This window comes from Mastigoproctus giganteus, chromosome 8 (assembly GCF_048544385.1).
Source record: "Mastigoproctus giganteus isolate SK-2022 chromosome 8, ASM4854438v1, whole genome shotgun sequence".
Classification (NCBI taxonomy): Eukaryota; Metazoa; Arthropoda; class Arachnida; order Uropygi; family Thelyphonidae; genus Mastigoproctus; species Mastigoproctus giganteus.
Window position 1 is genome coordinate 134,075,807 of NC_143582.1, and position 24,698 is coordinate 134,100,504.

Here is a 24,698-nt window from a genome sequence, read left to right on the forward strand (position 1 = left end):
CCTTCAAATAAAATCTCAAAGTACTTTCCATTTCCAGTGTACTTTTATTTCAGAAGTACACTGACGATGTTTTTAGACTAGACCGAGGAAGGGATACAACCGTTTCCTTTGCAAAAAAAGCAGCTGGTTAGGTTAAATTTAGAAATCATAAAATCTAAATGGTAATACTTAGTCCAATTTTAACATAAAATTCAAAACCCGGCCAGCCCGGTCGGCAAGGCTTCACCTATGGAGAAGATTAACGTTACTTATTCTCGGCGGATACTACACCCAGACGGCACCGTTTCAGGAATTTTTGGCCCTCTTCGGTGGGTGGGTAGGTAGGTACCCTGTTGTTGCAATAATAACAACCTAGTTATGAAGTATAACTCCAATATATGAGAGATACCTGATGGTGTGTGCGTGGTTTAATCTAAAAGATATTTCTTGGCTAAATGCCTAAGGAGAAGAGAAGCCAAAAAACGGTGGTGTCTGTGTGGTCGTATCCGCCGAGAATAAGTAACAACAGTCTTCGTAGGTGGAGCCTTACTGATTCGAGGTGGTGCAATACGATGGAAACTCTTTGTGAAAGTATTCACGAGATATAATTAAAACGATGCATTAAAACTACCTGGCTAGTAGAAATGATGTGTGTGCATTACAGTGCATAAACAAACTCCTTCATACTCTTAGCCATTTAGCCAAGAAATATCTTTCAGATGGATACATATATATGTAAGGAATATGAATTTAGACTAAAACCTCTTTCCAGGGACCAATAAAACATTGAAAATCTTTTGTCGATCCGAATTAAACAAATTTTATTTATGTACACTGAGCGGAAAAATTTATCAGGTACACCAAGCCTAACAGCGAGTAGCATGTCCTTTAGCCCTTCAGAATAGCCTTAAGTCGTGGAGCACAGACTATCGTAAGCGTTCCGCAAAGGCGCTGGCCCATGCAAGCACGTGTTCGATCGCATCCCGCAGTTTCTACAGATTGAAAGGGGTCAGATCGCCGAACAACTCATTCATCTCGCTCCACAGATGATCGGTACATCATGCACATAGTTTAATGGGGGGAAGGGGGAAAGATTAATAAAAAAAAATATATATATATATATATATATACTTTTTCTAAATTTCAGGGCGCGGGTGATCAATTTTAATAGAAATACTCATGTTCTGAAAACTGAAGAAGTGAAAATGAAAGGCTTTTTTCAAAATTCAGTGATTATCCACCTCCCCTTGATCCCCAACTCCCAGGAAGCCCATGTGTTGAAAAAGATTTTCTGCTTTCGGGGGAAAAATCTGCGGGACTTTTAAGCTATACACCTCCGCGAAGGCTAATTCGATTCCTCTAAAAAAAAAAAGGGCCACAAGTTCCTCGCGCTAAGGACGGAATTCAAACCTGAATCTTTCTGAATTGGTAAAAGAAAGAGTCATACGACAAACTTGGGCCAGTGAAGAAATCAACTGGTGTTACTGCCGTAAAATATTTAAGTAATCATATTACACCCCAAGAAAGGTTTTTCTTCAATAATTGAAATGCATACTTCATTCGCGGAGAACCTCTAGTTAAAACGGACATTACACTTTAATGCATTCGGGCAGAATAAAAGAGAGGAAATAAAACATCAAAAACGACAATATTTGAAATGAATACTAATAAAATATTAATAAAACAGACGTTACAAATGACCGAACAATCACTCTAACAGGAAATATTTGAAAATAACAAAGCAAAATTGTTTATCAAAAAATATCTGGTGGAAAATGAAATATGAGATGAGGAAAGTGTAGCGCTAAAGAAATGCCTTAAACGACAAAGCAGTAACCCGTTTTCTTTTTTAATTAAATACAGCTCCACAAGGAGAAGGGAGATTATTAAAAGACTGACGACCCGCAATACTTAGATTAAAATTCAATTGGCCACTCTGATTGAACGAGATATGGTTGCAGGATATGTTCAGTTGAATTTCTGCAAGGAAATGTCTGTTGGATTGTGAAGTTAGGAATATAATTGTACTCTATTAAATAAAAATAACTTCTGAATAACTGTTATCCAATTTAATTAGAAAACCAAAAAGCTGATTCTGGTCGGGCCTTGCTGTTCTGCAGTAGAAATCTAATTAGGAGAAACAGAAGCTTTCGCTGAATTGGAAATCTCCAATCTTGTCCACGGGCGGACGATAACGTTATAAATAACTAATGTGCTTAATACTTAGTCGAGGATTAACAAAGAATGAAACACGTCCTTTTAAATTCTGCCAGATCCTATCGAAAAGGGACCCCTTTTTAAATGGAAAATTGTGAATATTGCCGCCTTGTGACAATAGCATTCTAACCTACAGAAAGTGAAAATAACGTGTGGCGAAAGCAAACATTTTACATGACATGTTTTGAAAGAGGTGTAAGCGAAAATTAACAGTGATCGTGTTCATATAAACGAGTGAATTTTAAGTTAATGTTAGGATCAGCATAATTTGGTTGTTGCAGGGCAAGAATAGTAGAAGTTAATGCTAATAAAATGTTTCGCTTGACTACTATCTTTCTCGGGTGTTTTATATCTACTTAATAGTTCACTGAATATTTGAATCTGGTTATGGAGAAGAGCAAGTTTTCTAAATTTAATCGATGTTATGACAAAAGTGTTGAGTTTCCAATATACTGATAAGACAAGCACACAATCCGCTACCGATGAGTTACTATTACCCGTTTATTGATCAAACACTCCCTGTAGAGAAATTTATATAGGAGGATGTTACACTTATCCAGCTATATTCAAAAAACAGCCATAAACAGCTATAATTTTATACACACAGATTTATACGCAATATAATTAATTAATTTACTCACAAGAATTAAATCTATCGTACACTCTTAATCAATAATTTAAATGTCTTCAAATTTTTACTTATCTTAAACAATGTTCTATACAGAATTCTTAGGAAGATGGATTCTTTTCTTGGCATATCATTTTTCTTTGTTTCTTCATTACATTTGGAGGTTTTGTCTACAATTCAAATTCAATAAGATTCCTATATATATATTGTCATGCCAGTAGTTGTTTTAGTCGAATTTTTAAGTGTCGAAAACGTTCCAGGGTGTTAGCAGGGAATAGTTGCTTTAATCCATCTGTATTAAGGATAGTATGAGCACAAAGTTCTCAAATGAGGGGCAGCTAAACTTCTAGTAGGAAGCTGAGAAAAGGGGTAGATGGTGTATGGTGATCAGAATGAATCCAAGGAGCTACATTCAAATGTGCATAGAATATAGCTCTTAATATTGTAAGGGGTTCCCGACAATCCTATTCATCCACCGGAGCATCCAGTGTTCTAAACCCAGAAACTTCCTTAGAGTCTGAGCTTAAATAGGTAACGTTTGGTAAAGGGGACCAAATTATAGAGGCATAAAAGGAAACGAGATATTTTTGGATGTATTGGGTCACCAGCTGTTAAAAATCTCATATTTCCTGTTTTGCTGCTCATATGGCAGCTGAAGATTTGATTCTGGTGTGTTGAAAGTGCTCTTGAAAGGTGAGGTCATCGTCACTCCCAGGCCAGTATGACAGCCGTCTTTCTTTATCTGCAATCCATTAATGAGTAAATCTATTTGATGCTTTCTCTTCTTATTAATTATGGTCAGCTGTGATGACCTGTTCAGATGCAAACCTCTTTCAGAAGCATGCTTGTAGATCACAAAGCTGGGAGTTGGCATGTGTATTGACGCCAAGCGTGAGAAATCTTTCCTTACAGACAACAAAATATTACAGGCTACAAAATATCTCCTCATGGTACGCCCCAAGTCAGAGTGCATTTGGCTCGAAATTCTTGATGTTTACTATTAAATACCTTGGCATCAAAATAGCGAAATATAGTAAATTTTAACTTTTATTACATTCCTGTTTCGTCAGTAATTTGGAGTTTGGTGTACAACTCAGGTGTCGACGCAATAAAAATTTACCGCCGCTATTCGTTTCATTTTCACTGATATTAATAAATAAATCATTTTTATTTATACTAAAATAATCAAACGCGGAAGTGAAATTTTTGGACATGTGTTGTGAAATGAATAATTTAATGAAGGATGTGATGGAGGGAAAGGTTTAAGGGGAAGAAGCCCAGAAGGAGATTGAGGAAACCTTATTGATGAATTGAGAAAAAGTGATGGATATGTAAGATGAAGGAGGGTGGGGGGCTGACGATGGGAAATATGGAGAAGTGGTTATTGAATAGTTTGAGATGTGGTTGTCAAGCTGTGTGCAATTATCTGCCCTTGGCAGAACACTGACAATCTTGATGATACTAGATAACCATCCTGTAGAATCACGAGTGTTCATGAGATAGACTACAGAAATATCCAGGGTATTTTGTGGTATCACGTGAACTACAATTTGAATGATGTATGCATTTCACACATCACGTGTGAAACTCCCAACATATAGCGTGATAGGTAATTCTGTACTTTCACGCTAACCATCAGGCTGTGGAAATGTTGTTGAATTAGTATTCATTCGAATTAGAGCCAAAAGAACTCAAAGCATAACACTCTTCTGTGATCCATAAACTACGTGTCAAGGTCCGTTTTAAAAAAAAAAAAAAAACTCAGCACTGTTGCCCAGCTTGAGAAGGCCAAGGTAATGTCATTTACAGGACTCGAGTTTGTTAGGTTTTTCAGATTTTTTCTCGCGGTCATCATGGGACGGGAACAGGGACTTTTCCAGAAAGGTATTAACATAAAAGCGATCCCGTCACAATTCAACATGGAGACTGAAATATATGCTGAAATACAGAATGCATTTGACATATAATATCGAATGTTATTGTGCATCCAGCACTAGGTCTAATTCTTCGAAACTGCAGCACAAAAAAATGGATGTGGGATGGCAATAATGAATAAATTGAACAACTCTTATGAAAAACTCTGTGGAAATAAAGAGAAAAAGTCTTATTAATAGTCTGATGATCGTGGAGGAAGCAGAGATTTGCCTTTCAGTTCTTATTTTAAACTGTTGTTTATACCACAGGACTGTATATATATCACAGGACTGTGTATATATCACGGCCACAGTGGCCGTGACTTTTATGGTGCTTCATCATCTTAGGCCATATTGTGCTAGCGCGTGATGTTCGTACAAGTCTATTCACGCGCCAATTTGCATTTTGTCTAGGCTCAAAAACCGGTATATCTCACCAGGTAAGCCTTACTCTCACCACCTGAGGCCAGCTAACTCCATCACCGACTAGAGGCCTTTAAGAATTCCGCCGCGATTCGAACCCAGACCTCTACAAATGAGTAACGGAACTATTATACTCTTACAGAGGACATCAATAACTGCCAGATAAATTTATATATCGCAAATTTATAATTATAGCACCAGATAAATTTACATTTGTTCGAATCGTGCAGAACAAATAGGGATCTCGCTAACGGAAACTGACCACTCGACTACGAATTTTGCTCCACTTGGTGGAACAAACAAAAACAATTTTGTACATATTAAAACATAATATAATGAAACCAAGCAGCGGGATGTAATTATTCACAGAGTTAAAACTAGAAGCCGAGCTCTCATGGATGAATGGATAGGGAAAGAAATATATACAGGATATCTGCTTTCTCCCTTCTTAACGTTAAGGAACCGTGAAATTAACTAAAGCAATTAAATTAGCGTAGGACGAGGAAGAGATCCTCTCCAATGGGAGCCTTTGCTTTTTGTTGTAGTTTATCACATCCGGTCTGTTTTGTAGTTCTGTTATGTGCGAAAACGCTGAAGCTAATTTAGCAAAAAATAAGCATCTGGCAGCAAATACTAGCGTTCATATGGAATGAAATGATACTGCCATTGTGAAAACTTGTTTTTCAAGCATCTGTGGATATCTTTATTTACATATACATGGATAGATCGATAAAATGCAATGTGACAAAAGTTCGGATAAGCATGGTCACCGTAACCTCTGCCATATAAGTTTAAAACGATATGCATCCTTCCTATAATACATTGACCACACGATTTATCAGAGCGAGTAAAATGAAAACGAGAATTTTTTTTTTAACAATAGCTGGTACTTTACTCTTCAAAATAATCTACTATAGTTAAGGCATTTATTCAATCTGAACACCAGAAATTTAATACCTTGCTCACTGTCTTTTGGTTGTTGTCGGTGATAGAAGTTCTGAAACCAGTGTTTGAAGACTTCCATCACTTAATCGACCGTATGTGGAATCAGGATCCTGTCCAGTCATATTTCAGCCTTCCAAAAACACTGGCCAGCCCCATCAGCTTCCTGATTACAGAAATCTTCTGTGTGCGGGCAATTTGTCCAGGGCAAGCGTCAATCTTCAAAGTTTTCCTTCCTTCACTGTTAACGATCTGCCCACTCGTGTCTCTTTCTTAGGAGACAGAGTTGTTTATGCACACCACTTTTCTGTACGTTGTACTTGATCACTCGCATACTGTTGTGCTGTACTCATCTAGGTGGCTGTTCACCAATATCTCTTATATGCCATCTTTGTAGATCAATATTTATGAATCCCTTTTGTCTTGTTATTCCGCCCTTTCTTAACAGTTTCTAGCTAACCGAACTACATTTATTGCTGGATATTTTCCCTATGCTAATAAATTCCAGAATATCCTGGAATACCGTCTAGCCAGATCAGGTCGTACTTTTAAATAATCTTTTGCGCATCTTTTAAAGATAAAAGGACGAAAGAGTATTAGCAATCGTTCCTTTTGCGAAGTGACCAACTTCGTACATCTTACTCATCGGGCTGGAACGACAGGTGGCGCTGTAACTCCATCATGTGATAGCCAATTCTGATAAACTATACGTTGAGAGAGAGAGAGAGAGAAAGAGTGAGCGAGCAAGCAGGGGTATAAAACACCACTATCAGATGATTTTCTAGGTTTCTTTGGCTACTAATGAAATTTTGGAGAGAGCAATTGCTGTGTAAAACTCTTTGCAAGCGAGCAGAATTATAACTTCTGATGAGCATATTATGACTGAATTATGGAATTAATTGAGCGGACATTTAAAAAGTAATGAAAATGACAATTTCAATAAAATAGTATTGCCTTCGGAAGCGACCCAAACCTTTACATGAATAATAGGCCTAAAGTGTATTTAAGTCTGCAGAAACGCCATACCAAATAAGTCTTCCATGTGCTATTTCACTGCGCAGTTGATATGGCAGGATCAGTTTCGGCCATCTGTCTTCATGCAGTCTATTAGAGTGGTCTTTCCAAGTCCTACCTCTAGCGCTCGAGAGTTTACTGTACGCTGTACTTTTGGTCCATTCAATATGTCTTCCATAAGGTCTGTAACCTGCTGTTCTCACAAATCTCGTTTTCGCGTTGGTTAATCTCCCGTTTCCTTAGCTACCCTAATACTAACCTGACCGATGTTAGATATTTTATACATCATGCTCTAATGTTGTACAGTGTTACTGTTTATTTGAAAATTTGTTTTCTTTAGTCACTTGTAAAAATCTGAGTAAAATTATACCCGGTGCTGACTGCTTTAAAGGAAGATTTTCGCAACCAAATTATGTTTCCAGAACTAATGTTTTAATCGCCTGTATTCCTAGTAATAGGTATAAGCAACTTTATTCGTTGTGTACTTTTGTAAACAACAAATTCACATAAATTAGTATATCCAAATTAATTTTATTCCTCATTATTTCTAATTAAAAGTTTTCGACATCTAAAGATTGCGTTCTTCCCCGAAATATCGCATACATTTTAATAATCTGTCAGTATATTTTGTCTGCAGCCATGAAAGCCATACATAGTTATATCTAGTATTAGATTTTTACTTTAATCTAAAAATAAAAACAGTTTAATGGAAGACAAGTTCAGAAATTTCGTACTCCTACTCTCCTGTTTTTTTTTTTTTTTTTTCTTTTTATAAACAGAAATAAGATTTCCACTAGATAAAAATAACAACCCTCTTCCTACCTAGTACACATCTATTGATTATACCTTCGCAATAAAGGACTTCAATTCTGTTATTATTAAAATTCTTAAACTTTGTTAAGAACTTCAATAATAAGCTTTCTAAATGGCACGGTGAGAGAAAAACCTATGCAGCCTGATGTTCTCAAAAATCTCATTTTCTCGTTGATTAATCCCGAAATAAGAAAAAAACGCATCCCTTTTTGAGAAGTAACTGATTTTCAGAACCTTAACGTGTGCGCTTTTATAGGCTGATTTCGCTCAATTAGAAACAGCGTCTCTTGATGTTAAAGCCAAGTTTTGTCCCATTGTTCTTTTTTTTGATGGTTTCGGTATTTATAAGCGATTATCGTCATGCCCTACATTGTTTACTAAGTAAACAACCTGCGAGGTAAATAATGCGAGGTAAATAATGCAATGAATGACGGGAAGGTTACGCATCTTTCATTAATACAGCCTTAAATCTACGCTGTTCTATTATTTTGGGGTCTATTGCACTCTCTGATGAGTCATGACCACTTCCAAACGGTAGCCTACTACAAATAAAGGTAATAATGATTTTCGAATGGAAGAGGTATCGATACTGCACTATTTCTTAGCAATACCCAAGGTGAAGCTTCGTGATGCAGTTATTAGAGGTACCATTCCATTACGGAAACTGCATGCAGTATTTAACTAGGTCAAGAAATAGCTTAATATTGATATACGATTTAATAATAGCCAGAACATCGAAAACTCGCTCAATCTATTATACATTATAAAAACCGTTCTTGAATATGTGTTGGGGCGCCTCCGTAGCCAGGTGGGCAGGAGTGGCAGTGCGTAGCACACGCTTCTTGATTAGACCGGGGTTCGAGCCCGTGCCCACCAAATACGGAGGATGCAGAAAGGTCAGGGAATGACCACCGCATATCCCCGGAGCAATATGGCCTTAGTTGCTAATGCTCCTAAAAACCAAATAACAAACAAACACAGCATTGGCCTCATTAAGGCCTCATAAAGGGAAATCATATGTCATTCGAAAAGTCAAGGAATCAAGTTTGTAATTAATCACAATTTAATGAGTTAATTTTTAAATATGAAATTAAGTAATTGATGCGTTTGCACAAATGACTAACTGGAACTGTGCGTAAAGATATTATAAGCCAACGATAACAGGTGAAACAGCAATGTAGTGGATAAAAGTGTTCAATAATGTATTTTTCTTAAGTCAGATACACGTGATTCACATGAAGGCGGTTCTTTCCACCTCCTAACTATTCCTTAATTATTTTGATAGAAATATTGACCAGAGTGACATGAGAGAGATAAATAAAAAGACGTCATAGGGAAGGGAATTTACTGATTAAACAAACTAACCGCTGAGAGCTAAACCCGAACTTATTTTTAACCTTTATTTTTAATTTGTAAAAAAAAAAAAAAATGACTTCACTGAAAGATATTGAGTAGGTGTGATGCTGTTAGCACTACAGTTATAAAAGTTTAGTTTTCTTTCCTTTTTTTTAATTCAAAAAGGATTGTCCTAAGTCAATCGTCGTTGAATTTAAAATGATTGACCCAACGTGTATTCATACATCCAAACTATCAGAATGTCTATTTTGTAAATATGTGAAAGTTTCAAGAAGACACGTATCAGTTTATTTAAATACATTTCATAGTTAGGGATTGTTCTTTTATCCAATAAGTAACTTTGCTCGAAGACATTTCTTATACAGGAAGATTGAAAACAGAATATACAAAATCTGAGATCAACACGTTTTATATAAGGATTTTATGTTACACCATTCAGGTTAGTCTTAATAAATGAATGAATGTTTTTCTAAAGAAATAACAAATGTATAAGCCTCATGTTTGAACAAAGAATTGATAGCTATTATGCGACAAAATATCTCTTATATGTCAAAAACCAGTGGTGGCTCGTGACTCTGATGTATGGTGGTGTGCTGCTTCTTAAAGTTACATTAAATTGCCTTGGTTATAAGACATGTAGACATATCCTTCACGGTAAACGATCAAATAGGCACTGCTCATGCCGCAGGTCCTTTAACTCGTTTTGTCCTCTAAAAAATGCGTATTAGTAAGTTGCCAATGGGAATCCACAGACCAGGCATTGACTCAACCACTGGGAGCAAAATGTGGAACTGTCTAGCGCATAGTTCCGCCTACAGTTAAACTTCAAAGTTGAAAACGATTTAGTGTTTTTATTCATTTATTATTGAAATGATCATTGGAAATAGTTTTTTCCCATGAACCAGAAGCCTTAGGCTATGGTTGGGCTTGGATGGCCTGGGCTCTCTTTAATACTTGTATTAAATAAAGGAACTATTTTTATTTTATTTATTTATTTTTTTTTTGATAATTGGAAATAGAGGATGAATATACTGTATGCGGGACCTGTTAACAAAAATATTCATTGCGTTGCATTGTTCTTCACAAAATTTCATATTAACTCCAGTAACTGTATATTTAGATTTAAAAACCTGTGGGAGCTGCAGTTCTGCAGCTGCAGTGCCTACCAACATTCAATAAAATGGGCCTCTAAGTTGGTACACCATTACTATTCGATGGCTTATGTGTAATTTCGACGTTAGTTGAAATGAGGTGTCAATAGACGCCAAACTATGTTTAAAACTTTGTAATGAAAAAACGGCCATGAACAAAAGCAGTTCGTATTTCTGAGGTACGCAGATATGCTATGCAATGAAATTTTATAAATGTTCTTTTAAATAAACTATAAAGTACAAGAAGACAATAAGTCTCCTAGAACAGCTTTGCCATTTTTTCGCACATGGAAAAGACGGATCACTTAAGCATGAGATAGAAGACATCCATGGTATAAAGTCTGCAGAATTACTGTTCGCAATACTAGCAAGACAATTTAATATTTCAAAATGTACTCTAAATGGAAAAGTAAAGGGAAACAATCCTAGAAATATCTAGCAACCTGATAATATGTTCGCTGTACGAATAAAATGTTTCCGTGAAGGAAAATCCTGTCACTTTAGAAAAATATAGTTTGTCTTTCTCCGTCTAGGGTTGTGTTGTTGTTTTTGTTTAATTTTATTTTTGCATTACTATGTATGCTGAGAGTGAGGAAATTATCTCATACTCTCATTCTGTAAGGAGAGACTGCTGGATAAAAAGTTAAACATGAAGAATCCCCTCTGTTTCATATTTATTTTACAACAAGAAATACAATACTTATCATAACCGGGCAAAAATAAGCAAACAAAAATCTGGAGTATTGATTTTCCTGATTTTCTTAAATTAAGTTCAAGTATAAGGGCCGGAAAATTCAACAGCGTTAATGTATGAAGACATCCTCACACAACAAAGATTCATATAGAAATGCAAAGTAGGAAAATTACTTCACACAGCTTAAGAAACCTATAAACATTAATAAATTATTTTTCACGAAGAATGCAAATGCTATTAAGAAAAAGAAATATTTTATAAAACATTGATGAAGCTGAAGAGAGAACGTGATGAATGAGAACTACACGTATAATTTAATAGAGAACTATATTTTCTGACGTTGTTCGATTTCAAAACTTCCTACAAATCTTTATTTCCAGATTATCAAAGTTTAAAGCTGCTTCCTTCATAATAGCAACCGAGATTGATTTTCCTGATTTTCTTAAATTAAGTTCAAGTATAAGGGCCGGAAAATTCAACAGCGTTAATGTATGAAGACATCCTCACACAACAAAGATTCATATAGAAATGCAAAGTAGGAAAATTACTTCACACAGCTTAAGAAACCTATAAACATTAATAAATTATTTTTCACGAAGAATGCAAATGCTATTAAGAAATATTTTATAAAACATTGATGAAGCTGAAGAGAGAACGTGATGAATGAGAACTACACGTATAATTTAATAGAGAACTATATTTTCTGACGTTGTTCGATTTCAAAACTTCCTACAAATCTTTATTTCCAGATTATCAAAGTTTAAAGCTGCTTCCTTCATAATAGCAACCGAGATTATACTGTCTCTTAATATGGAAATCTGATTATCAGTACGGAAAGATCAGAGTTAGTAATGATTAGTTGCTTTTCGCCCATCAGATAGAAAATGGTTAACACAAATGTAGGAAGGCCGAGTTGTAAAATTACGCACAAATTTGTTGAACATTTTTGATGCGATTTATTGCATACTAATTGATCACTGGTTTCGCAAGGTTAGATGTCGTGAACTTGAGGAAAGCAACGAACTGATGACAATACAGTTCTGCAGGATTACGCATCAACTGTGGATGATTAATGGACACTTGTCGTATGTGAAGACACCAGAACAATAGAATAAGCCAATTGGTGATATTAAATACAAACTCAAACACTAGATAGCAGAATGAGCCAGCAAGATGAAAGCGTAATAAATTTAAAAGACCCAGAAATGTTGATTTGAAATATTTATAGTGAAAATATTGCAAATCAACTTTACCCAGAAAGTCTGAATTTGAAAAAATGAAAACCTAATGGAATGGGAAACTGACAATGGTTCGGGGATTGCCGAATTCTTTTGTTTACTGCTCGCTCTCCCTGACTCTGTTAAAATATACTGTTTGTACAACGACAGTTGACAGAGGGGAAGGGGAAAAGACTAGAATAATACTTTTATTTTTGAAGAGAAGTGTTAAAACGCAAAAAGACTTAACGTAAATTCTAAGACATTTTCAAGGAAGAACTCTCGTAATTTAAAACTATTTTAAGTTTCTTATTCTTGTACATTGAGGAGAAAGGCTAACAGTTATATTTAAATCCATTTAATTTCAGAACAAAATTATAAGAGCTAATTCCTTTGATATTTTTATTTAATGTGGGAGGGATGATTCCACTCAGTATCCTTCCGTGTTTTTGTGGATAGCAGGATTTAAAACTGCACATAAAATAGTCTTAATGCTCACAACATCATGTTACTAGAATTTCCATGCTACTTGTGTTTCTTTTAAACAATTGTATTGTCGAAAGGTTAACTTGCCATTCATTTAAGAGATGACCACAACGCTGCTATGACAGCCTGTTCGGAATTTACTGGTCCCTCAACAGATTAAACTTCCGGCGATGCGATTTGTTTAATAGCGAGACAATTCGTGTTGTATGATGTCAAGTTGCTGTTAGTTTAAACCAGAGGTTCTCAAGGGGGCGTAAAAATCATGGGTATTACAATGGTGGTTTGTGGCCCTCCAAAGTTCAACCTTACCCGACGACATCTTATTCCTTAATATTTAATTTCTCTCTCATTGGGTTTTCTTTTCCCCTGAGACAACTGATTTTTAACATGTAGGTATATTATATTAGGAGTGAGTGAGAAATTTTGATAAAAGGAAGATAGTGGGAGTGATTTAATTCAACCACCTTTGCTTTTCATAGGCATTAAATTTGGCTAAGTGCTTTCAGAGGTAATGTCTCAGCAATCCTTGGCGTTTATGTCTTTCCGACAGCTTGGTGGGCGTAGTTTATTTATTTATTCTTTTGTTTCAGTGGTCAATATATGAGGCACGGATGTGATGAGGAAATGTTTCTGTCTATTGTTTCTAATTTCCAAGAGACAATTAGTATTGATTTATTGTTTCTTTGTGGAAGTTGCACACTTAATACTGTTGCACATGGAAGACAACTGTATAAATTGGAGCAGTATGGCATTAAGGGCAAGTTGCTACAATGGAATAAAAGGATGGTTGAGTGGAAGAAGACAGAGATCGGTAATCAGTGGATACTGATCTTGGACTGATGTTATTAGTGGAGTCCCCAGGATTTGGTGTTGGGTCCATTTTTGTTTTCTGTATTTATCAATGCTTTGATAAATACAGAAAATGATTGCAGATGATACGATGGTTGGCAGGGTTGTTAATGACAGTAATGGCAGTGTGCTACTGAAAGAGGATCTAGAAAAATTGAGCAGATGGGCTGAGAGGTGGCAACTGAAGTTTAACATTAACAAATGTAAAGTACTGCATATAAGTAGCAGTAACCCCAGAGTAAAATACCAAATGGGAAGTAGTACACTCAGGGTAGTGGAGAATGAAATGGGGTAATTGTGCAGTCAGATATGAAGTTTTCTGAGCAGTGCAGACAGGCTGCAAGAGTAGTTCATGGTGTCTTGTCAATGATACACAGGAATTTTGCTAGCAGGGATAAGGAGGTGATTTTTCCCTTGTATAAGGCAATGGTCAGGCCATACCTTGAGTACTGCATACATGTCTGGAGGCCTCATTTTAGAAATTGCAGCGTCCGGAGGAGGCACCTGCAGGGTGATCTAATTGAGATATATAAGGCCTTGAATGGTTTGAGCAGGCTCAGTGCTGATGAGATTCTTCCTCTTGCTCAGATTACTCACCTGAGGGTACATAAATTCAAATTGAGGAAACAATCGTAGAACAGATGTGCAGAAATTTGCCTTTAGCCAGCGGGTGGTTGATAGTTGGAACAAACTTCTATCTGTTGTAGTGGAGGTCAACAACTTAAATAAGTTCAAGGCAGAACTAAATAAACATTTGGAGTGGATGGATGGATGGGTAAAATGGGAAGGTTTTTTTTTTTTTTTGCTGATGCTATATAAGCTTGCTTTCTTGTATTATATGCCTCCGTTAATGCTAAAGTTGTTTATTTTTGATCTACAGTGCTTTGGAGAGTGATGGGCTATGAGAGTTAAACAAAAATAGTTTATATTTTATTATTAATTCTTTCCAGTTATTCAACCCATCATCGATCATGTGGTAAAATGCTGAAAAGAAAGTGTCGACGGTATCTGGATGAATATCTAGCTTATGGTTTTATTGAAAGCCCATTCGGCTCAAGGTAACCTATGCATCTTGTGTGTAATAGTTCTTTTTCAAACGAGGCTATGAAACCATCAAGACTTTTAGACCACTTAAAAAGGAAACATCCTGATAAAGTTGGTAAACGTATCGAATATTTTAAAATTTTAAAACAGAATTTTAAACAAGGTAACCCGTTACTTCCTTATTTAAGAACACACAAACAAATGGTGGAAAGATTGTATCTTATAAAATTGCAGAAATCATGCAAAAACTGGTAGTGTTCATACAGTTGCTGAGGCTGTTATACAACTCGCATTAGAGACTAATTTCAACAGTGATGCATCAAAATCCTTCCAGTATTTTAAAAGCATTGCTTGCCATTGAGCAACGATTCAATTCGAAGCTGAACTGAAGAGATGTCATTTAACATGGAAGAGCAGCTAATTGACAAACTAAAAACGAGAAAATTTTCTATTCAGATTGATGAATCCACAGTTACTGACAATAAGGCCCTTCTAATCGCATACGTTCGTTATTTCGACGATGATTGTAAATTGCAAGGAGAGATGTTTGTAAAATCTATAGAAACTGACTGTACTGGAGTATCTATTTTTGCTGCTATAAAAAAATAAGTTTGATGAAACACAAGTACCATTGAAAAATTTAGTATCCTGTGCCACTGATAGTGCTACCGCCATGGTTGGAAGACATAAAGGTTGAAAAACATAGCCCACCTAAAGGAAGTATGTCCCGAAGTTCTTGAAATACACTACATTGTGCACCGACAGCATCTGGTTGCAAAAAATATTAGTCCAGTTCTTTATTAATCTTTCAGTATAGTTATTAAAACCATCAATAAAATAAAGTCAAATAGCAAATATGATCACTTTTTTCAGAAAATTTTGTATTGATAATAAAGAACAGTATGTGAGGCTTCTTTTACATAAGAAGTCAGATGGTTTTCTAAAGGAAACTGTCTAACAAGATACTGTTTGTAAACCTTTTTGATACGATAATTAGTTTTTTAGAAAACGAAGAAGACAGATTTAGCAAAGGAGATCAACAAACACAAAAACAACAATATGGCTTGAATTTTTCGAAAACTTAATGAAGTATCACTTCAACTTCAAGGGAAATTAATTACACATTTAAAAGAAATTTAATGAGAAAAAAATTTCATGGTATTCAAGAGTTAGCTGAAATCAACGAATCTATCACCGAGAATGATCTCAAGAATTATTCAGATCATTTGTGTTGTTTAAAAGGTGAAATGAAATATAATTTTCAGATTTATTTTCTTTTGAAGGGAAGCCATGGATGTTAGATCCAATTGGATGTGATTCCAGGTCTGCTAGTAAAGAAATTCAAGAAGGATTCATTGAATTAAAATGTAACGAAGAATGCAAATATAAGATTTGCTAAAATCATACCGAACATTGAACTTTTGGCTAAGAAGCATCAGGCTTCTTAGCTATAAAGAGTATCCCTGAGCCTGAATAGAACGAGTAAACAAAGTATTTTCTTGTTTAAATTTTCATGGGGGACGATTAGGGAAAAAAATGTCCAAAAAAGCCCTTTAGGGGACGATAATTTAAAAAAAAAAGTTGAGAAACACCGGTTTAAACCAGGCAGGCAGGCTACAAAAATACGAGAGAGGGGGATGGGGAAAAAATCCACCTATTTTTCATATTTCAAAGCTATTTTATTTTTAATGCTCAATAAAACCGGAACATTAGCAACTTTCATCTGCGTAAACAACAAAAAAAGTCTTTTAAAGAAAGAACTTGCAATATCAAATTAGTTGCAATGGTCCACCGACCCTTGCAACTATTTTGATAAGGACTGATGCCTCACCAGAGAAAAAGATGATTTCAACCATTTGGCTCGGTGGCTGAGGGCAAGCATATGAATGCGAACGCAGAACACTTTGTAAATATCAAGCCCCATGGCAACTGACTAACTATAAATTTGGTCTGGTTCGCAACAGAGACAGGAGGACATAAGATAAGGCGATCGCAAGCCCATTTTCCATTAAAAAAAAAAAAAAAAGGATGCCGATCATTGTAGTGCAATACCGAGGCAATGATGATGATACTGGTTAAACCTAGATTTTCCGATAAAGCCTGCCAGATAATAGACACTTTCGTTTCAGTCTCTTGGGGGGGGGGGGGTTAAAAAGAAACTGTTTGCTTTCAGATTGTAAATAAGACAAAAGATCCTTCCCACACCAATTAATAGGTTTTTAGGTTCAATGGTCCACCGACCCTTGCAACTATTTTGATAAGGACTGATGCCTCACCAGAGAAAAAGATGATTTCAACCATTTGGCTCGGTGGCTGAGGGCAAGCATATGAATGCGAACGCAGAACACTTTGTAAATATCAAGCCCCATGGCAACTGAGTGGAATCTATCCAGTTCAACTGAAAAAGGCCATTGTTACCCCTCTTTACAAAAAAGGAGACCCATCCTCACCCAACAATTACAGACCAGTTTGTCAATTGAATACACTCTCAAAGATAATTGAATCCATTGTAATGAAGCAGCTATTTAACTTTATGAAACTTAATTTGTCAGATTACTCTCACGGATTTATCAAGGGTCGTTCCACCTGCACAGATATGATCTCGTTTGTTTCGAACATATCCCAGGCGCTTGACGAAGGAAAACAAGTCGACTCCATCTTCCTTGACTTAAGCAAAGCCTTCGACAAGGTAGTCCATCAGAGACTAATCAACAAACTGCATCACTATGGTCTCAGAGGACAAGCACTAAACTGGATTGAAAACTACTTGGAAGGTAGAGAAATGTCCGTGACATTTAAAGGTCAAACCTCATATCCTTTCAGTCCTGAAATTGGTGTCCCACAGGGTTCATCCTTAGGCCCGCTATTATTTCTTATCTACATCAACGACCTGCCAAGCACCCTTGGAGCCTACCAAATCAAGATCAACGTATTTGCAGACGACATAAAAATCTATAAAGTAATTCGCAGTACCAATGACTGCATCATCCTAAACGAAGCTCTTCAACGAGTTATTCAGTGGCTGAAGGAGAACAAAATGGCAGTCAATGAAAACAAGTGTGAGCTGATGAGCTTTGCTAATGCACACAAGAAAAACAAACTTAATTTTTCTTATTGTATCAACAACAAGGCAATCAAAAAAGTTAGTACAGCCAAAAATTTAGGTATCTTTATTAAAGAATCATTTTCCTTTGATGTCCATGTCTCTAACATTGTAAAGGCAGCTAGCAAAAAACTAGGTTTCCTGAAAAGAATTAACCGAGACTTCAATCAGTTGGCACTTTTCATCTTTCTTTACAAAATCTATGTTAGGCCAGCCCTAGAATTTGCCTCACAGGTCTGGTCCCCACATGTTGCGTACCAAAAATTAGAAATTGAAAATATTCAAAAGAGAGCAATCCAGTACGTTTGCTTTAAAAGTGGCCTTGAATACTATGAGAAATCCTACCAAGAGTGGTGTGTATTCTTTGGACTCGAAACGCTGGAAAAAAGAAGAGATAAAGCCGATTTACTCCTACTTAACCAACTAATAAATGGTACTCTGAATTGCCCTCATCTCGTCTCACAAATAAATTTCAACGCTCCGACAAGAGCGCTAAGAAACCATCCACTACTGAAACCATCCTATGCGAGAACAAATTATGGATACTACAACTTCTACAACAGGACTGCAAGATCAATGAACAAAGCAAATATTGAGATATTTGGTACCCCCGGACACTTCAAGAGGCAACTGAAATTGCTAACCTCATCCGGTACCTGACTTAAAATAGACTCTTCTTTTAAGTTCTAAGACTCTGATTGTGTGTGAAGAAATACCAGTGCTCTGCCTGTTCACTTAAATAGGACGGATGAGTCCTTTTATTTATTTAGTTTATTTTATCTGTACATATACTTTTTTCTTTACTTTGGGAAATGTATACTCCAAGCTTTTTGAAGCTATGTAATAATTCTTTGTAGCTGCACCCTCAGGCACGTTGTTTGCTGTTTTGTAGCTGTTAATAATAACAATAACAATAATAATAATAATAACAAGATAATATGCTATTGCATTTACGCCGTACTAGAGTTTCCGTTAATTACAACTGTGATAAAGCAAACTGCGTTCTGCTGTCAGGTTTAATTGAAAATGAGATGTCATCGCTAACGATATCAATATTATTAACAAAATGCGCTCCACCTGTTCTGGAATATGGTCAGTGGATTGATGACAACACTGTGGCTTTTAATGTCCTGTGGACAACTTTAATCAACAATTATCTGAGCTTGGAATGACCTAAATAAGTTTATTGCAGCTTATTTACTTGTGACAGAAATTTTGTAATAAAATGTGATAAGAGTTTCAGGCTAAGAAAACCGTCAATTGAAATGAGCAGACATGCAATTGAATGAGAAAAAAAAGATAAAGTTAATAAGCTATTGTGGCTAATTAGACTTTGAGGTAGTGTAGATGGATCATCTAATAGTTCCATATAATCAGAACATATTGCAGCAGCATAACAGATCTGCGGAGGTTTGCACGATGAGTATAACAGTCAGCGTTACTTTTTATATGTTAGCAAAAATGAGTGCGCAATTAGTATGATTGAGTAGATTACACAAAACAGATCAGGCTGTGATGCGTCTGCAAATGTGCGTTCTGAATGTTGGACCCCCAGTGGTGAGTACCCGTTGTAAGTTACCTTTTCGAAGGCAGTCTATTTGCAGAAAGAACTTGGATAAATATTTTCCGAACAAACTGTGTGCTGCATACAATCGAATTTTGTTCCAATTAAACACAACGACGTAAAAATTTTAAATACAATAAATTATTTCCCGATGTTATAGCCACTGGAACATTCAATGATTTCGAAAACTATTTTCAATGATTTCAATGATTTCGATGATTTCGAAACGCATAATAATTTAAGGGAACAAATGGAAATAAATAACAGTATCTTATATAATTCGTTACAGATTTGTAGCTAATTTTGGTCATAAATCTCAAAATTAGCTAATAATGTAAAACGGATGACTTCATTAGTTAATATATTCATTGTATTCTGATTATATCACCCAAATTCACGTAAGAAATTATGTTATGGAAACGAATTTTCTTAATACAGCTTTTATAAACTGTACATCTCTATGGCTCATCTAACATCGCGTAAAAAAAAGTTACCATAACCCCTAATACAGAAGAACATTTCTTAAGAAAGATTAGAACCAAATGACAATGTAATTATTCAACAATTTTCTGGTCTGCTGAAGAAGATTCAAAATGATTTTAACAAAAAAAATCAGATAATGGCAGGAAATGATTTAATACCTTTTTTATGACAGTATCGAACATGAAAGGTTGTTGAAACCTCGAGTGCCGACAGCTGGGTCAACAGAAACTTATTAGCGTTGCTTTTGAACTTCAAATTATAAATTTTGGGAAACAAAGGAGAAAATTTGTTGCAGAGGATCAAAACAGAAATGAATGAAGCTTATTTCAGCAAGTCCGAGTTAAATTGTGAATGGTTAGTTATGAAGTAGAAACTGTATGTATGCTTGATCGAAAGTGGAGTGAGTGAAAGAAGGAAGGAACAATGATTAACCTGACTTTATTTTGGATAAAGTCAACTTTCAGAGGAATTCTGATGAGACAACTCCAGATGTGGGATCATCTAGAGAGGTCCCCTCTTCTACTATTCTAAGTGAAAGAGATTAGAGAAAACTAGAGGGAGCGAAAGAAAAACATAAGAAGCAAATCTAGCTTTATTGGAGACATCTAGTTTAGGTCTTGAAATGAAAATTTATTCCTTTTCACATTTAAAAATTTTGTTAGAAGTCGCACTAAATTTTTCAGCGTGAAATCTGTCCAGAAAATAACCCATCTTCAAAACAGACAAATCTCTGTGACGCTTTCAGAAAGTGGTGATCATAAGCAAATTTTTATTTTGAGACAAAATTCCAGAATATAAAAAAAAATACAGATAGGATACTTTGAAATATTTCAAATATACATTTTTCAACGATGTATTCATTGGTTTTCGAGTTCCAGTATTGGACTTGTGAAGCCAAGACCAAGCTGCCTTAGTGCTCAAACAATGAACAAACACAGGATATTCTTATTTTCGGAGATTAATAGCATATCACAGGCTATACCGAATCAAAAAAAAAAAAAAAAAAATATGGTGAATAGAGGAAGCGATGTCCAATATGATTATACACAAGGAAAATTGTCACGTATTGGACCCTACCAAGTGGTGTAGAGTGAAACCACTTTTTCAAGTTTTGTCAAAAGGTTACGAGAAGACCCTTTTGCAGAATTTTAGGGTATCCCTTTTCTATTACAACAGCTCTCTCGGGTGCACCATACGCAGACATATATTCCTGTGGGCCCAGATCCAGTTGATTGGTTTTTTTTGTATTTTAGTTTCCAATGGTAAACTAATTACCATTTCCAAATGGTAATTTACAGAATGGTAAACCTTCTGTTTACCATTCAGTTCTTTAGCACTCATCTGGACAGCAGGTTTGTATTTTCAGATATATGTGAAGAATAATGGGCACATGGCCACCAGAAATGCTTCCTGAAGCTCAGTCTCCTGCAGTGTGAGCTGCTGTTGCTCTTAACCACACTTTTCATGCATTTCGCATAGTAATCGCCTGTTACACCTTTACATACTATGAATTTCAGCTGCTTGTCTCTCTCTCTCTCTCTCTCTCTCTCTCTCTCTCTCTCTCTCTCTCTCTCTCTCGTGGACAAGGAATTTAACGATTAGACGTTCAGTCATAAGGAACTATTTTCAACATCATGCATTCTTCTGCTATACGCTGAATCTTTTATATCTTGGCACTCTTTCCACATTACTAATTAGGGAATAATACTTCCCTTCCCATTGTCAATCGGAATATTCATGAATATAATGTGGATGCTGAATTAACCAGGTATGTATTACACAGGTGGGGGAATATTGTGCAGCTCCATGAAATTTACTGCCGTAATGGATGAATCCTGCGAGATTCACCCATCATGGTGAATACAAGTGCACCAGTCGTAGCAAAAATAGTATATAATCATTCATCTGTAATGCCGCGAAGTTTTCCTAACTTCGCGGCACCGAGTTGGGACTCGTTGGTTTAAATAAAATAACGTAGCCTATAAAATGCATTCTGAGTCAAGTAAATACAAGAGTGGGGTGTTTATAATTTTGTGCCGAGGCCATGAGATTTCAGTATAGCCCTCGTGGGTAGCACAGTTGGTAGAATCGCCGTCCTCCCCACACCGGGTAGAAAAGAGCTGAGTTCGAGTCTCATCGATTATGGGCCTTTTGCACAAAGTGACTGAGTTAATCGATCTCAGGCGAGAGAGCATGCCCCCCCCCCCGGAAACTCGGGGTTTTTCGTCCAGCAAACAGAAAATCGACCACAGAACACACGCAATTTGCAGACAGTATATACGGACCAATGTGGCTTAGTCGCTGATGCTCCTAAAACCCTCTACTACAATATCAATATATTTTCTATGAATTGTGTATTTTATGCTCGGTCTGCCTACTTCGAGGGATGAAAAGCTTCAACTAAAAAAAAAAAAAAAAAAAAACTTGATAACGACAATGTTTATATTAAACTGAAATTTGCATTTGTAAATAATTGAAATTTTTTGAATAATATATAAGGAATTGTGTGGAAGGAAACTGCCTGAATGCTACTTAAGCGGATAAATACAAATTTGTATAATTATTCACATAATGAGATGACATAACTGGCATCTCTCTCTTGTTCTTTAAGAAGTTGTGAACATTTCTAAAATCAATCAACGCTTCCCCCTCCCCTCAAATATGACAATTTTCACTTCAAATTACCAGTCTGAAGTTAACTTTCTAATCTATGGCATAACGAAAATGACTTCAAGTTTTTCATCAGATTAAGTTGGAAACTGATTGCAAAGATTGTGTATCTTTGTTTGAAGCCTTTACAAACTGCTTAATCCTAATTTGATATGAAGTGGAGGAAATAGGACTTTCGTGTAAGGATGTTTCTGAGTAGCAATTGCTTCCTTGTTTAATACTGACTCCGTGCGGTGCTGTCCCATTCATATAAGAAACTTACTCTTTCAGCGTAATCTGATTTGTGATTTAGCAACGAATTTGTGATATAGAATCTCCCAGTTACCACAAAGTAGCAATTAGGTCCTTCATATTTAATTTTATTAAGAAGTTTAAGTTTAACCGAATGTGCAATTGTATAAATGGTTCCCTTATGAAGGAGGTTGATCATAAAATCGACGTACATGACATATTCACTTGATTCATATAATGAAGCATTAATCCAAAAATATCACTACATATTTAGTTTCCTTTAACACACCACATTCACATGCCTGGATAATAACTGGAAACAGAAAAAAAAAAAAAAAACAAGTAAATTCATTAAGATGCGTACACTCAACTTTTAATTTCAACCCATTGTAATCATCTATATGTGTAAAATGACCCCCATCTACTTGGATCATTGCACGACATTAGAGATATTCTTGCAGATGGTACAATCCCGCACGTGTTTTTATGAAAGTTATTCATAATTACAAAATATACAGTCCAGCATGTCACAACCTAATGCCATATCATCTACCGAATGACAATATTAACAGTGAAATAAATAAAAGATCAAATACGTTTTAAAAAGAGTCATTCTGGCAATCAACTTATTCTAACCCACCAAGGAGTCCAAATCTAACACCAAGGAGTCTACGTATAAGATTCAGTCTGAGCGAAAAGACGGTAAGGCTTAACTGTCTTTTCGTTACCTTCAACACCGTCACTAAAGTCGAAATAATTTCAAATAACAAGGTAACTTAACATAATAACGCCTAATTCTAATCCAGATAAGTTACCTTAAGAGTTTTTACTAGGTACTTTACAAAATATATTCTTACTATTTCTGTTTATTCTCTAATAACCGCTGGCAAAGTCTTATCATTGTATATGTACCTGTTGCGCTACACTGAAATTTATGAACAGGAATTTAAAGAGGTCCCCCCCCCCACCTCAGTCAAGGAATTCGTTCCTGCTTTCATTCATATAAAGAACTGCGTAATAAATAACTTCCTGTCTCGTACCGTCATTAGTTGTGAGTCTATTTCGAACAGAGATTTTTAGTTTGTGATAAGTGAAGAGATGTTGAAGGAAGAGTATCTCAAGCATCGTTGGTTAGTCCTCCTCTCCCAACCTTCCACATTTTTTAATCATACAAATCTAGAAAACTAAGGACATTACCCCTCAGTATGTGGCTGTTGATATCAAGAAGGATGGCCCGTCATCCTCTCGTTCTCCCCTAGCAACAACATTCTTTTGTCTGTCAGTTACGAGTCGCCCAGAGAAAAAGCTTAACTTGTTGCAAAGTGAATGGAATATTCAACATCCGATGCATGCATCATACTGAGAATAGCTCCCTCTATATATATATATATCTTTTTAAAAAAAAAAAAGACGAGAGTGAATGCACCGTATACAATGAAATTTGTTATAAAATTCCAAATATATTATATCTTTTACACTTCTAAATCTCTATCGTGAAATATGGAGCCCATCTAAACAAACGTTTGAGATTAAAAAAATCAAAAAGGTGGCAATTTTGTTGTTTCCATGTGTATACATTTATTTACTTTATTATTATTTTCTTTTATTGGCAGTTTTTTTTTTTTAACGATACACACAAAGCTCACGACATTAACATGTCTGAAACTCGCTGCATAGCAATGTGAAGTGAGATGGTCATGTTGTCATGACAGCTGCGTGAGCACATTGGTAATGTGGAATGCTGCCTACCTTTACGGTTTGATCTACGGCGGTTGGCGTGGACGATGGACAGCAAACACAAACAGTTTAAGCGAAAATCATAAAATTATTTCGCTCACGCTATTTCGGGATCAGCGTTAGCGAGAAGAAGAAGAAGAAGACCAATAGTTGTGTTTTGCTTAAAAGGAGAGCTACAAATATT

At 35.9% G+C, this 24,698-nt stretch overlaps 1 protein-coding gene across 1 annotated transcript in view; it reads right to left on the reverse strand.

Moving 5' to 3' along the window:
- Positions 1-24,698, reverse strand: part of LOC150081831 (protein CASP-like) — a 448,000-nt gene that overhangs the window by 140,965 nt on the left and 282,337 nt on the right. The gene's annotated exons all lie outside the window — the stretch shown is intronic.